General features: G+C 39.1%; 1 non-coding gene across 1 annotated transcript; it reads right to left on the reverse strand.

Moving 5' to 3' along the window:
• Window positions 1-4,505: 4,505 nt before the first annotated feature.
• On the reverse strand, window positions 4,506-4,608 carry LOC125114023 (U6 spliceosomal RNA). The gene has a single exon (XR_007131672.1). It is a non-coding gene; the product is annotated as a U6 spliceosomal RNA (small nuclear RNA).
• Window positions 4,609-17,399: the final 12,791 nt, after the last annotated feature.

The raw sequence follows: 17,399 nt of genomic DNA on the forward strand, positions 1-17,399 counted from the left end.
ATACTCTGTTTTTCCTATACATACACAGCTATGATAAAATTTAATTTATAAAGTAGCCACAGGAAGAGACTAACAACAATAGTAATAAAAAAGAACAATTATTACAACCTACTATAATAAAAAGTTATGTGAATGAGATCTCTTTTTCTCTCCAAATATCTTATTATCCTGTACTCATCCTTCTTGTGAAGATGTGAGATGATAAAACGCGCACATGATGAGATGCGGGGGGGTGGGGGGACACTGGATGATGTAGGTGTTGCGATCTAGTGCTGGGTACCTCTACAGTGAGGAGGGTCATTGGCTCCAGGAGACCCTGGTCAATCGTGGGAAGGATGGAGCTGGTTGGTGCAAGATCTCATCACACCACTCATAATGGCATGCAATTTAAACCTATGAATTGCCTATTTCTGGAATTTTCCATTCAATGTATTCAGACCATGGGGTAACTGAAACCACGCATAAAGGGGGCTATTGTGATGGAAGTGAGGGTGTACCAGTTCTGAGACTAGGCATCAAGATGCTTTACAACCTCTGACCTTGCTCTTGGCCTAAGTTAGCCTGCTGGAAGATGGGAGGGAGGCTGTCTCCTCACTGAGGGTGGCCAGCTCACTCAGGAGGCAGCCTTCTTGCCACTGGCACCTGAGTCCAGAAGAATTACCCTGCTGAGTCCAGGCCAAATTGCTAGGCCATAGATTAGCTAAATCATTTTAATATTTCAAGATGCCAGGCTTGCTTGAGGTTGTTTGCTGCACATGAAGCAAACTGACACCAGGAGACCAGACATCTCTGTCCTTAAAACCCTGGAAGACCACAGCCCCTTCCACTGGGAGCTACTAGGAAACTATACAGGGTAAAATGATGAAATAAAGATTTCAAGAGGTTTTATTCCAACACATGTTTCTCTGAGTTTAAATGTTAAATGGAGCCCTAAGCTTGAGCAAAAGGATTATTTTCTGTGTATAAGCAAACAGCATAATCTTTTAATCATGTATTCAATAAACCTTATTGAGCATCTACTATATGATAAAGGCTAAGAGAATGAAGTGATTTCTTTCCTAGCAAAAATAAGAAATAAAAATTATGACAAGTATAATTTTGACTACATTTGGTTCACTAGATGATATTCAAAATCAAGGTTTTTTTTTTTTTTTTTTTTGCTTTTTAGGGCCGCACCAGCAGCACATGAAGGTTCCCAGGCTAGTGGTCGAATCAGAGCTACGGCTGCTGGCCTACACCACAGCCATAGCAATCCAGGATCCGAGCCATGTCTATGACCTACCCCACAGCTTGTGGCAATGCTGGATCCTTAACCCACTGAGCAACACCAGGGTTCGAACCCATGACCTCATGGCTACCGGTCAGATTCGTTTCCACTGTGCCACAACAGGAACTCCAAAATCAAGTTTTTTTTAATAAATAGATTACATTTCCATGACTATTATATTTATAGTCATGTAAGCTTAATGACAATATTACATGAAAAAGCAAACGAGTTAGAAAGACATTTTTAGAGCCTACACAAGTCGTTTTTGTATCATACATGTAATAACATCTACTTGTAAACAGTTGAAAGTCTAGAACCAGGAATTTAAGCAGACGTCAGTCTACGTCATCATTCGATTTTCCCCAATACAATTTTGTATTCTTACACTCAACTTTTGTTCCCAAATGTACCAGTCAACATTTCCTATCCTAACAGTTTCACACATGGAGTCTGGGCAACCTCATTCTCTTTCTCCTCTTTGGCATCTGGTAACCATAATTTTACTATAACCCTCATTCTCAGTACGTTGTTCCTCCTGCACATTCATCCTCCCTGTAACTGTCAGCCATGGTCGGGGCCACTGCCCTCTTTCCTTTACTCTTAGTAGCTCTGCTCCTTTCAACAGTGGCATCATGCTGGTTTGGGACCGAGCTCCTCACACTCAGAGCAGCAGGACCATGGGAAGCCCTCAGGTTCATCCCTATCAGTCCCACAGGGGATGCATGGTGTCTCTCAGGGTTGCAGGACACTTTTCTTAGCTGTACTAATTGCCTGGAGCAAAGCACGTAAGCCACAGTGTTCTCTGATTCATTCATTCATTCATTCATTCATTCATTCATTCTTTCATTCCCTTGTTCATTCACTCAATAAATGACTACTGATCGAAGTACTACACTGGGCATGGAAAATACAAATGCAAGCCAAATATTAATTTGACCCCTGTCCTAATGGAGCTCAGCGTCCAGTGAGAGAGAGGGGTCTTTGTCAAATAACCACAAAAACCAGTGTAAAACTTCCCCTGAGACAAGTGCCACCTACTTTATGAGTACTTCATAACAGCTGAGGTAAAAAAGAGTTTTTTTGGAGGAAATGTCACTTTAGTGAAATGTGAAGCCAGAATGGACATCAACCAGGAGGATCAGGAGGCAAAGTGGAATAGGCAGAGGGACCTGCAAGTGTAAAGGCCCTGTTGCAGGGAGAGGCAGAAAGAGGATGTGGGAGGAAGGGCAGCCAGTATGAGGTCAGTTTGAAAATGCGGAAAGGAGGGGCAGGCTTGGTGAGTTTACCTTGATCCCAAATGCAGAGGAAATCAACAAAGGACTTAACAAGATATGGCATGGGCAGTGTAGCATTTGGAAAATATCACTGTGGTGGCAGTGGAGGTAAGGATGCACTGACCTTCTGTTCTGTAAGCTGTATCCCCAAAGAAGCCAACCCAAGCAACAGCTGAGTCATTAGATAGACCAAGAAATGGGGAGAAGTAGCAGACAGGAGATGCTCTAAGAAAAAGCCAGAGCTGGACTGGAAAAGACAGTAACCAATCCTTTGCTTGCCAGCTATAGAAGCCCCATCAATACATCCCTGGTGGTTTTCTGCACATGCAGATTTCAAGGCCTTTTCCACAACTTGTGAGTCAGCACCTTGGGAATCAGCCCTAGTGTTCGGAGTCGCCCAAGATTAAAAATTACATTGTGTGAGGCAGACAAGTAAGTTGGAGCATGAGGCTAAAACTGCTCAAAATTCCATCAACTCCTCAGCATGAGCTCTGAGAAACAGAAAGAAAAAAAGGACACAGGTATAACGAAGGCACATAGACATGATTTCCCTCACAGCTGAGTCCCTGAACCCCAGAGCCCTCTCCACCCATTTCCTTATCTGCAACATACTGCCAAAGCCCCTCCAGCAATAAACGCAAAACTGCCCTTCTTCATTGATGCCATTTTCCTGACACACTGTGAAAGCAAGCATTTTACTCTCATATTTCTCTGATCACTCATAATACTTTAAATCAGGGTTTAGCAAATCACAGCTCAGGGGCCACATCCAGCCATCTCCTAATTTCAGATGGCTGAGACACTAAAAAAAAAAAAAACATCCACGATTCAGTAATATAATAAAATCACCTGGAATTCAAATTTAGTGTTTACCAATAAAAGTTTATCAGAGCACATAACTATGAGTATTCATTTATTGATTATTCATGGCTGATTTTCCTCCATACCTACTCCACCAAGGCAGAGGTGAATAGTTGTGATAGCGACAATATGACCCATAAAAAAAAAAAATGTCTTTTTAAAAAAATCTCTGAGGCCTTAACCTCTTAGCCTCTTTGGTCAAATTACTAATAAGTTACCAAGCTCCTGTGAAGCAAAGAATTAATTTGTAATGCAAATATCTGCTCCATAATTTATATCCTTCAAAAGCTTGACTTTTTATATTGAATTTCTTTAAAGCTAGACATGCATTTACCCCTATGTACAACTAACTTACTGTTACTCAATTGAATAGGAAAAATGTATGATTTCACAAAGGACTTAACGTAGTTCTCAGTTCACTGTATATTAGATGTGCTTCTCTAGAAGTAATAAGACAGAAACCAGCATATAGTCTCTCTTTCAATTCTAATTGATTTATCTGAATCAGAATTAATTACTTTTGGCTTGAAACTCACTCTGAGTTAATATTATACATTTGAATGATAACATTTTATAAATATGCAACATGCTTTCGAAAACAGTAAAAAAAATCAGATAATTCACACCAATGACAAGGAGGCCCAGTACAGATTAGCACATTTCTTGGGAAGGAGGATTAATTGAAAAAAAAAAACAGTGTAAGTTTACTGAATCACCCTGTAAACTGTGCCCAGAGAGACACACACTGTTGACAAGAATCTTTCAGTAAAAACACCACAACGTATTTGGTAAACATGACGGGAGTTGTTCTTACAGGAGACCTCATTACAGCTTTTGGCTATGAAACCTGGGTGGAAAAACGGGGTGAGACTGTTGGGTTTTCTGTGAGAAGTACTGAGTTTGTGGATTATTAAGGAGGTGAGAACCAGTACATAAGTGGGGTTAGGCTGCATAGCACTTTTCAAAATTCATTCTGTTTTTGATGCCTAGACCGCTAAAGATTCCCAGATTCAGATGAGCCCAGGAAACCCTCTTTTTTTAAAGGAAGATTTTTATTTCTCCCTTCTTTTATATTTTTTTAATTTTTAAATTATGTTTGATAAAAATATGGAAAATGCTTCATGAATTTGAGTGTCATCCTTGAGCAGAAGCCATGCTAATCTTCTATCATTCCAATTTTAATATATGTGCTGCCAAAGCGAGCACAACTCTTTTTCAATACAATGATTATCTTTTTCAGTTTGGTTTTGATTTTTTGCACCATTAGGTGCCATTCCTATAGCAATAAAATATTTTAAAGGAGAGGAATTGGAATCTAGTGGAGGAAAAAACAGGCTGCTAATAAACAGCCTTTGGATGTCACCTTCCTGAGCTTTCCCAACTCTTAACAGGCCCAGGAGACAGCAGAAAAGTTAAAACTCAGTGAGAAAGGAAATTCAAATTAATCCTCTATGGAGAGCCACACCTGAACAATCTAATAAAGAAAACAAAAACACTTTTTTTCCAACCCTATTCCTCAACCCATACTTTTTTCTAATCAATTATTTGTTTGCTTCTTGATCGTTCCTTCAACAAGTATTTACTGACCACCTGAGAGGCACCAGTTTAAATTTCTGGCAGTTCTATGGAAAGTTATAAGTAGCACCTACTGTATCATTCAGGGAAGGAGAGATGATGCAGTAACAAAAAATATCTCATTGAATTAACATTAAGGATCTATTTTTCGCTCATGTACCTTATTGGTGTGTAGGTGGGTCCCAGGATCCTTCTACCTTGTACCTTGGTCCTAAGAGCTTCAAGGCTCTGGCTGTATTCTCTTCAACAGACCAGGAGCTGGAAGAAAAAAAGAGCCAAGGATCATTTTCCATTCACTAAGCATGCACATGGCATGAATCACTGTGCTCCGTCCCATTGCTAAGAGCCCATCATTGGGTGATGGATAACCATAATGAGAAGTGTGGTCTAACCCTCCTCTAGAAGATGAAGGGCATGGTTACCCATCTTTCAGGAAGCTGCCTTTCTCCAAGTGCCAACCCAAAGCCCTCCATGCCATTGTGGACCGATCTTCCCATCACTCTTTGTGCCACCCAAGGCCCTGAAGTCTTTCCACCTCACGATCACTGGGGGTGGGGATAGGAAATGTTAACTTGACTTAGACATGAAATTAATGGAGAAACCACTCTCTGCCATCATTTTAGTCTTGTTAAAACAAGTAAAATATTTCTGAAACTCAGAGAGATTGAAACCCTTCTAGAGTGACTGGAATTCAATCTCAGGTTCCCTGTACCACTGGTCCCCAAACTTGGGTCTTTTGGGGCCCATTCTCATGCTACTTACTGTACCAACATAATTCCATTACTGCTGAAAAGATCCACTCATTAAAACTTAGTCTCAGCCAAAGCAATGCTTTCTGTGAGATAACACGAAAGTTCCATATTTTCTAGTACATGTTTCATCAGTAGTCAACACCTCATACCTTGGTAACCACTTTATCGCCATTATCCTTATTATTTGTCATTTAAGACAACAACCTGATAAATAATTCTAAACAAGAACAAAAGACCAGGTGGGTGGTCCCACAACCCTTTCCCTGTGGTCCTTGCATTTTTAAAAGATATGTTGGGTTTAATCCAGAGGAAAGAGTTTCTAAAATGACATCCTTAGAACCAGTATGAGTTATCATTTCATAGCCACTGAAATGACTAAAATTAAAAAGATGAAAATAAAAGTAAATTTGACAAAGAGGTGGAACAACTCGAACTCCAATAAACAGCTGGAGGAAATATAAAGTCATCTAACTACTGTGAAAATCTGTGTGACGATTTCTTCAAAAGGTTAACATACATCTACCCTCTGACCTAGAAATTCCACTTGTTGTTATTCTCTCAAGAGAAATGAAAATATGTTCATATGTGCAAAAAAATCTGTACAAAATCTACCAAGATTCCCAAACCTTTTGGTCTTAGGAGCCCTTTGCATTCTTAATAATCACTGAGAATGGCAAAGAACTTCAGTTTATGTGGGATTTGTTTATTGATCATTACTAAATTAGAAATTTAAACAGAAATTTTAGGAGTTCCTGTCATGGCTCAGTGGTTAATGAGTCCAACTGGGAACCACGAGGTTGTGAGTTCGATCCCTGGCCTTGCTCAGTGGGTTAAGGAGCTGCCGTTGCCGTGAGCTGTGGTGTAGTTTGCAGACACAGCTCGGATCTGGTGTTGCTGTGGTCATGGTGTAGGCCGGCAGCTATAGCTCTGATTGGACCCCTAGCCTGGGAACCTCCATATGCTACAGGAGTGGCCCTATAAAAGGCAAAAAGAAAAAAAAAAGAAATGTTAATACATTTATTTATTCATTCATTTTAAAACAACAGTAATAAGCTCATCACTTTTTAACCTAAATAACATTTTGTGAAAAAATAACTATGTTAACCAAAAGAAAAAAAAAGTCAGTGTGAAAGTGGTACTATTTTACATTTTCAAGTCTCTTTAATGTCTGGTTTAACAGAAAACAGCTGGGTTCTTGTATCTGCTTCCACATTCAATCTGTTGAGATATCACACAGTATAGCCTCTGGAAAACTCCACCATACATTTTCTTGAGAAAGAATGAAAAATTCAAGTAATGCCTTACCACTACTATGAAAACAGTTTTAATCCAGAAGATCTCCTGAATGAGTCTCAGAAATGCCTAGATATCCCTGACCCACACTTTGAAAACTGCTACCCAAGATAACCTTCCCACACTCCCACATTAAGAATGTCTAACATGTGACAGAATGTTTCTTGCACTATTGCTTGTAATAGGAAAAAGTTAGAAACAATAAAAATGGACGTTTGATAGGAATATGGAAAAATCTAGTATGTACAATAATAAATAGCTGTTCAACTAAATAAAGTCACATGTATCAAATAGACAAATTTCAGAAACATAATATTATCTTAAAAGGGCAAGCAGAAGAATGACATGTAGTATGAAACTGTTTTTATTTTTATTATTTATTTATTTATTTATTTTGGCTTTTTGTCCTTTTAGGGCCATACCCACAGCATATGGAGGTTCCCAGGCTAGGGGTCTAATCGGAGTTGTATCCACTGGCCTACGCCACAGCCACAGCAATGCCAAATCCAAGACCTACACCATAGCTCACTGCAATGCCAGATACTTAACCCACTGAGCAAGGCCAGGGATTGAAAATGCAATGTCATCGTTCCTAGCCTGATTCGTTTCTGCTTCACCATGACAGGGACTCCGAAACAATTTTTATAAAGTAAGAAAACATAGAGGAATATCCTAAATGTTATTTACTACATACAAATGTAGGAAATCCATATAAGTTGCAAGGAGACCATAAACTTCAAATTTTGAGTAATGTTAGCTTCTCATTAGGAGGGAGGGAGGGAAAGGAATGGACTGAAGTACCCAAGGGTGCTTAAATTATTAAAATGCTTGATTTCAGGAAGCAGGATCAAGATGGTGGAGGAGTAAGACATGATGCTCATCTTCTACCACTAACACATAACAAAAACCACCTACATGTAGAACGATTCATGCAGAACATTTTTCTGAATGCTGGTAGAAGACCATAAACTCCAAAAAGGGTGAGAAACCCTCCATATAACTGGGTAGAACAAAAGGAAAAAAGAGAGAAAAAGAAGAGAATAAAAACAAATCAGGACAGGACTAGCACTTCTGAGAGGGAGCTGTGAAAGATGAAAGGACTCCACACCCTGGGAGGCCCCCTAACTGATGAAGAGAACAGCCTGAGATGGAGAGGGAACCTCAAAGCCTCAGAGAAAAGTGCAGTAGCCAAACTGAGGAGGGCAAAGCACAGAGAGAGCTACAAAGATCCTCAGTACCATTGCCTCCAGACACAATAGCCTGAGATGCTCAGAAGGGGGCCAGGCATGGAGACTCAGGCTCCAGATATCAGTTTCAGGGAGAAGACTAGGGTTGTCTGTGTGGAGAGAGTCTGAGGTTAGGAAGCAGTGCACCACGGGCTGAGGAGTGGAGCACAACAGATGGGGGAACCTAGGAGAAGCCCTGGGCCCTCAGGAGAAGCTAGGTGCCATTGCTGGGGCAGGTGAGAGAAGGAGGAATAAGACTGCCATAGGAATATCTTTCTCTGTGCATATGCAGGCTCTGGGGTGGCAGGGCAACTTTTGGGTGGGCACCAGGCAGTGGGCCACCTCTTGCTCAGACTATGGGTGGCAAGGTGCCTCTTATGAGGGCTATGTGCATCAAAGGCAACCTGCCACAGCCATCTCAGACTCCAGAGGTGGGCATGGCCCACCATTACTAGGGGTCCATGAACAGGCACCACCTCAGCCCCGGTAATCTCAGGGGTCAGTGCAGAAGAGGGCACTGCAACTAAGTGATACTCAATGTTTCTTTCATTCCCCTGGAAACACACACTCCCTACTTCTGCCACTGCCAAACACTCTGGGTGCTGCCCACATGTGCCTGAGGGTCACTGCCTCTTCCCAGGATCAGCCTGTGCCACCTCCCTGTAGGTCTTCACCACTGTCAAGGGCCCAGCAACCAGGCACTGACTACTAGCCCTGCCCACTGGCATCATCTCCCTGGAAGCATGCACAGGCCATACACCCTCACATCCCCTAGCAAGGGGATAACAGCCTATACACACTAAGGAAAGAAACAGCAAGCATCCAAAGCAAAAGCAACCCTCATACCAAAAAAAAAAAAAAAAGTAAACCCCCACAAATTACCTAGGGGTACTCTCACATACAAATAGTCCTCCAAGACTACAGTAGTTGTTTTCCCTAAACCCTGAGGAGCTAAGAGCAAATATGAAGAAAAGGAGCTAAGAGCAAATACGAAGAAATTAAGAACAGATATGAACAATAATACAGATTACTTTAGAAAGGGCTAGAAAATATAAGGAGGAGCCGAGGAAAATTAGAAAGTTCATTTGCAGAGATGCAAGCTGAATTAAAGGCACTGAAGAGTTGAATGAATAATGCAGAGGAACAAATAAGTGATTTGGAAGCAGTAGATAGAAATCACCCAATCGGGACAGCAGACAGAAAGCAAATGAAAGAACAGGAAGGCAATACAAGAAATCTATGGGATAATACAGGTGAGTCAATCTATGCATAATAGGCACTTCAGAAGGAGAAGAACAATATATTTGAAGTGAAAATATATTTGAAGAAATTATGGCTGAAAACAGGCCAAATCTAAAGGAAAAAGTATCAAGATACAGAATGCACAGAGGGCTCCAAACAAGTTGAATCCAAACAGGCCCACAATAAGACATATAATAAAAATGGCAGAAGTTAAAGATAAGGAGAGGATTCTAAAGGCAGCAAGAGAAAAAGAGTTAATTATAACGGAACCCCCATAAAGCTATCAGCTGATTTCTCTACAGAAACACAGGTCAGAAGAGAGGGCAAAATATAATCAAAGTTCTAAAAAGGGAAAATTTGCAGCCTAGAAAATTCTACCCAGCAAGAGTTCCATCTAAAATAGAAGGAGAAATAAAAATTTCTCCAACAAACAAAAACTAAAATAATACGGCAATGCTAAACCCATTCTAAAAGAAATACTGAAAGGTCCCTAAATAAGGAAGTAAGAAGATATAGGATGGAAGAAATCACAACTGGGAAGAAATCACAACTGGAAAGTAATCACTTAAATAAGCCAGTACAGATCTAAACAAAAAAAAAAAAAAAAGAAAAAACAAACAAACAAACAAACAAAAACTTATTTATAAAAGTAACAATAAACACAAGGAAAGAAAAAGAAAAACATGAAGATGTTTAAAAAAAGGACATCAAAATAATTAAATATGGGGAAGAAAATTAAGAAAATTTAGATAATTTTTTTTAGAATGTGTTTGAGCTTATATGACTATCAGGATAAAGCAAGTAGATCTGGTATGTTTTCTAGCATACCTGAAAAACAGGGCAACCACAAATCAAAATGAAACACTACATTCACAAAAACTGAAAAGAAGAGGACACAAGCATAAAATAAAAGAAAATCATCCAAACAAAAAGAGAAAGAAACAGTGAAGAAACATAATCAACTGGAAAACAAGGTTTAAAATGGAAATAAATACTTATTTATAAATAATTACCTTAAATGTCAATGGACTGGATGCTCTAATCAAAAGACATAGAGCAGACTGGATAAGAAAACAAAAGCCTACAATATGCTGCCTACAACAGACTCACCTTAGGGCAAAGGACACATATAAACTGAAAGCGAGGGGATGGAAAAAGATATTTCATGTGAATGAAAAAGACAGGAAAGTAGGAATTGCAATATTCATATCAGGCAAATTAGACTTTAAAATGAAGGCCCTAAAGAAAGACAAAGAAACCGAACTAAAGATACTATTTAATGATAAAAGGAACACTTCAAGAAGAGCATATTAAAATTATCGATACATATATATCCCTAATATAAGAACACCCAAATACATACAACAAATACTAACCTTTATAAAATGAGATATTGATGGGAAAACAATAACAGTAGGAGATTTTAATATCCCATTCACATTAATAGATAGATACTCTAGAGAGAAAATCAGTAAGGCAACAGGGACCCTAAATGACACAATAGAACAGTTAGACTTGATTGATATTTTCAGGACATTTACATCCCCCCAAAATTAAATATACATTCTTTTCAAGTGCACATGGAACATTCTCAAGGATTGACCACATACTGGGGCACAAAACTACTCTAAGAATATAGAAATTACTTCAAGCCATCTTCTCTGACCTCAATGGCATAAACTAGAAATCAACCACAGGGAAAAAAATGAGAAAAAACCAACTACATGAAGACTAAACAACACACTACTAAAAAAACCAGTGGGTCAATGAGGAATTCAAAAGGGAAATTAAAAAACACCTCAAGACAAATGATAATGAAAACACAACTATTCAACATAAGTTGAAAAAAAGCAGTGCTTAGAGGGAAGTTCATAGTGATATAGGCCTTCCTCAAAAAAGAAGAAAAATCTCAAATCAACAACTTAACATACCACCTAAAAGAATTAGGAAAAAAGAACAAACAAAACCTAAAGTCAGCAGAAGGAATTAAACCATAAAGATCAGAGAAGAAATCAATAAAATAGAGATTAAAAAAAACAGAAAAAAATCAATAAAACCAAGAGCTAGTTCTTTGAAAGGGTAAACAAAATACACAAACCTCTAGTCAGACTCACCAAGAATAAGAGAGAAAGAACCAGAATAAACAAAATAAGAAATGAAAAAAGGAAAATCTCAAGGGATATTGCAGAAATACAAAAAAATATAAGAGAATTCTATGAACAATTATGTTGTCAACAAATTTGACAACCTACAAGAAATGGACAACTTTCTAGAGATATACAGCCCACCAAAACTAAATCAAGAAGAAATAGATCATTTAAACAGACAGATCACAAGAAATGAAATTGAATATGTAATAAAAACACTCCCTACAAACAAAAGTCAGGACCAGATGGCTTCAGAGGCAAATTCTACCAAATATACAAAAAACTTATGCCCATCCTTCCTTAACTTTTCCAAAAGGTTGAAGAAGGAACACTCCCAAAGACATGAAGCCACCATCACCCTAATACCAAAACCAGACAAAGATACAATCAAAAAAAGAAAATTATAGGCCAATATCTTAGATGACTATAGATGCAAAAATTCTCAACAAAATTTTGGCCAACCAAATTCAACAACACATAAAACAGATTACACACCATGACCAAGTGGGATTCATCCCAAGTTCACAAGGATGGTTCAACATACATAAATCAATCAACATCTTATACCACATTAATAAAAGAAAAGTCAAAAATTACATGACCATTTCCACAGATGCAGAAAAAGCATTTGACAAAATCCAACATCCATGCATGATAAAAAACTCTTACCAATGTGGGTATGGGGAAACATGTCTTAACATAATAAAAGCCATTTATGACAAACACACAGCCAACATAATATTCAATGGAGAAAAGCTGAAAGCCTTCCCACTAAAATCTAGAACCAGACAAGAATGCCCACTCTCACCACTTTTATTCAACATAGTGTTGGAAGCCCTAGCCCCAGCAATCAGACAAACAAAAGAAATAAAGAGTATCCAAATTGGAAGACAAGAAGTAAAATTGTCACTGTGTGTGGATGACATGATACCATATACAGAAAACCCTAAGGACTCCACACAAAAACTATTCGAACTGATAAGTGAATTCAGTGAAGTAGCAGGATATAAGATTAACATTCAGAAATTGGTGGCATTTCTCTATACTAACAATGAAATATTATAAAATGAAGATAAAAATACTATACCTTTTAAAACTGCATCCAAAAAAATTAAATACCTAGGAATAAACCTGACCAGGAAGGTGAAAGATTTATATGCTGAAAATTATAAAACATTAATCAAGGAAATTAAAGAAGATCCAAAGAAATGGAAAGATATCTCAGGCTCCTGGATTAGAAGAATTAATACTATTTAAATGGCCATGCCATCCAAAGCAATCTACAGGTTTAATACAATCCCTATCAAATTACCCATTACATTTTTTCACAGAACTAGAATAAATAATCCAAAAATTTATATGGTACCATAAAAGACCTAGAATTGCCAAGTAATCCTGAGGGGGGGAAAAAACAAGTAGAAGGCGTAACTCTCCCAGACTTCAGACAATATTACAAAGCTACAGTAATCAAGATAGTGTGATACCGGTGTAAAAACTGATATATGGACCAATGAAACTGAATAGAAAGCCAAGAAATAAACCCATATATCTATGGTCAATTACGCTTTGACAGAGGAAGCAATAATATAAAATGGGAAAAAGACACTTTTTTTAGCAAGTGGTGCTGGGAAAACTGGACAGCTGCATTGTAAATCAATGAAACTAGAACTCACCCTCACATCATGTACAAATATAAACTCAAAATGGCTTAAAGAACTTAAACATAAGACCAGACATGATAAAACTCCTAGAAGAAAACATAGGCAAAACATTGTCTGATATACAAATATGTTCTTAGTTCAGTCTCCTAAGGCAATAGAAACAGAAACAAAAATAAACTAAAGGGACCTAATCAAACTTACTTGCTTTGGCACAGCAAAGGAAACCATTAAAAAAAAAAAAAAAAAGACAACCTACAGAATGGGTGAAAATAACTGCAAAAGATGAAACAGATAAGAGGAGTTCCTGTCGTGGCTCAGTGGTTAACGAACCCAACTAGTAACCATGAGGTTGCAGGTTTGATCCCTGGCCTCACTCAGTGGGTTAAGGATCTGGCATTGCCATGAGCTGTGGTGTAGGTCGCAGATGTGGCTTGGATCCCACATTGCTGTGGCTGTGGCATAGGCTGACAGCTACAGCTCTGATTAGATCCCTAGCCTGGGATTCTCTATATGCCACCGGTGCAGCCCTAAAAGAGACAAAAAGACAAAAAGAGAAAAAAGGAAGGAGGATGGATTGGGAGTTTGGGGTTCATAGATGAAAACTATTGCATTTGGAACAGATAAGCAATGAGGTCCTGCTGTATAATAGCACAGGGAATTATATTAAATCACTTGTGATGGAATACGATGGAAGATAATATGAGATATTACCTAATTAAAAATCAAATTTATCCTTTGTATTTAGAATGTATATATAACTGGGTCACTTTGCTGTACAGCAGAAACTGAGAGAACATTGTAATGTAAATCAATCACAATGCAATTTTTCTTAAATGTTTGATTTTAAACCCTTTAGGTGCTAAGATTTGACAAGCCTGGCTAGTTGTTAAGAGTTATGTGTTGTTTTTATGTATGATTGAAATATTTCAAAGCAATTTTTTTTAAAAAAACAAAAAGATCTTTGAGGAGTGAGCTAAACAAATACACTGAAAATCTATGTTTAAAAAGTTTTTTTTCACAATTTTGCTGTTTGATGGCTTTTCAAAAATTCTCCAAATACTCAATTCTTGCACATATTTTTGTTCTTAAAACCTTCTAGAATCTGGAGTCTTTATAAATTTTGAAGGAGTAGTCCTTTAAAAAGAGAGTACCTATTTACATTCATCCAGTGAGAACTTAGGGAATGAAGGAGCTCATCCCATGCACTAGACAGCTGCACAGCTCTCCCTCTCCCATTGCATCAGAGACAATGGGCAACATGCAAATACTGCTTCCGAGCCAATGTCCCACCCACGAGGATGTTGCACCTCTGTTTACTGATTTAAGCCAATCATTGGCTATCATTGGGAAAGGTGAGTCTGTGAGGAGACACTCTCCAGCCCTGATTTCCAGTGGGTCCTGGCACGTTATAAGGCAATACTTTCTTTGTGAAGTAACTCAGTTATTCTTGAGGACTTCCTCTTTTTTTTTTTTAATTTAAGTGTAGTTGACATAATTTTGTATTAATTTCTGCTGTACAAGAAATTTTTTCAGTTATACATATATATTTTCTTTTCCATTATGGTTTATCACAGGATATTGAGTATAGTTCCCTTTGCTATACAGCAAGACCTTGTTTCCTGAGGATTTATTCTTTCTCCAAACTTTCAACAGAATTTTATCTAAATCCAAAGGATAAATTTGATCTTTAATTAGAATTGCATTACATTGAAACAATAATTTTGGGAGAAACAATCTTAAGTGACTTTTGGTTTGCTCATTTCTGCTTTATTTTGAGTGACATGTTTTCCACTCCCAATTTCAGATATTTAAGGCTAGGATCTACAAGAGCCATAGTTTAATAAAAATACTTATTGTATATATATATAGCAACCTTACCAAATTTTCTTAATAATTCTATTCATTTGTTAATGGTTTGCTACTTTTTGTTGCATGTTGCTTGGGGCTCAGGTCTGTGTGATCTCTGGCAGCTCTCCCACCAAGGGCAAATGCAGGGGTCTCACCCACAGGCTGTCCAGTTTAGCAGCGAGCCCTCTGCTGGGTCATCTGAGCCAATGTCCCACCAGGATGCTGAAGGACAGTCCTACTTCCCAGTCTCTTCATTTTCTCTTCCATATTCTGTCTTCCTGTTTAGCTCCTTCTTGGCCTCTTGGGGAAGAGGGATTCCCAGCACCAGTTATAATGGCCAACTGTAATGGCTTTCTCCCCAACCTCTACAAGGTGCATCCTGGGAATCTGGGATTCTGCAGAGGGGCTCCCCCAGGTGACCAGGAGAGGTTACATCCTTATACCAAAGGGCCTCCCACCACCCCCAGTCTGGATCCAGTGGGGAAAAGAGATTGGAACTGGTGATGAAGTCAAAAGAGATTGGAACTGGTCATGTGTGCCCAGAACCCCTCTTTTCTCAGATTTCTAGATTATTAGGCCTAATAAAGTCAGTTTCTTTTTAAGAAAGCTATTGAAAAGATATAGTCATCCTTCAGATCCTCCATGTTCTGCAACCATGGATTCAACCAATTCTGGATCAAAAATATTTGAAAGAAAATTATGAAAAGCAAAACTTGGGAGTTCCCGTCGTGGCTCAGTGGTTAACAAACACATGAGGACACGGGTTTGATCCCTGGCCTCACTCAGTGGGTTAAGGATCCGGGGTTGCTGTGAGCTGTGGTAAAGGTTACAGACACGGCTCGGATCCTTCATTGCTATGGCTGTGGTGTAGGCCGCAGCTGTAGCTCCCATTAGACCCCTAGCCGGGGAACCTCTATATGCCACAGGTGTGGCCCCAAAAAGACAAAAATAAATAAACAAATAAATAAATAAATAGCAAAACTTGAATTTTGGCACAGCATTACACTGTTCTTACAACCACTACCATGGCATTTGCACTGTATTAGGTATAATAAGTAATCTAGACATAAAGTGTATAGGAAGATGGGCATAGGTTATATACAGACACTGTGCCATTTTATATGAGCCTTGAGCATCCCAGATTTTGGTGTCCTTGAACAGACTTCCCTGGATCTGCTGGCTGAAGACCAGCAGCCAGTGGCTTCAGCCTGGCTCAAGCACTTAGTGACCTGTCTTCGACAGCTCCCCTCATTCTCCATCCAACCACACACTGTTATTATATGGAGTCTCAGTTACCTCAAAATAAGCTTCATACTGCCATAGATATTTCATTTTATAGATAGCTAAGCAGAGGCTTAAAACTTGCTTTCAGTTGAGACAGTTATAGAATCATTGGCAAAATTATCCATGAAGGAAAGTCTGTCCTGCAGTATTGATAACATCACTGGATCACTGTTGGAGGCCGAAGACCAAAGTGCACAACACATGCCAGCTGGTGTTCAAAGATGGTCCCCAGTGAGCCTACTTTTTAGCCTTCCCACCTGGTGTCGTCCACTTTGAGGTTGAATCTGGGCTGGGTCCATGACTCCCTTTAACTGAGAGAATGTGGGGAAGTGACACCAGGACAGTTTCAAGGCCTGGCAGCCTGAGCCACAAGGTGAGACGTCCAGCTACTTTGCTGGAGAGACCATGTGAACTGAAGGAAAGAGAAGTAGCAATCTTCCCTGCAGCCCCCACAGCCTCCAACGGCTGAGCCCAGGCTTGGGTGTCCTGGCCAAGGCTCTATCAGACTTGAGAGTGCATGATCCTGGTGCTCCAGCCCATCCTTGCCTAAGTGCAAGTACAGGGAGAGGTCCATGAGCCTAGCAGAGGAGGAGCTAATGAGGTTTGTTTAATGGGAGAAACAGCACAGTGTCAGCTTGTGCTGGGGAGGCTGAAGCTGGCTCCAGGCATTTAAATGTTCACCCTTCCAAGTGCCAGCCCTCAGAATACAAAGAATGAGAAGCTTGTCATTTTAAGCCACTAAACACTGGAGTGGCTTACTGTGCAGCGATAGGTAACCAGAACACATGGTGAGGCAGAAATTCGGGGTGAAAATGAGGACTCCCAAACGCACAAAGTATAATTAGGAGTTTGAGATTAACATATACATGCTAATATATATAAAATAGGTAATCAACAAAGACCTGCTGTGTAGCACAGGGATCTCTACTCAGTATTCGGTAATAACCTATATAGGAAAAGAATCTGACA

The sequence above is a fragment of the Phacochoerus africanus genome, chromosome 1, assembly GCF_016906955.1.
Source record: "Phacochoerus africanus isolate WHEZ1 chromosome 1, ROS_Pafr_v1, whole genome shotgun sequence".
Lineage (NCBI taxonomy): Eukaryota > Metazoa > Chordata > Mammalia > Artiodactyla > Suidae > Phacochoerus > Phacochoerus africanus.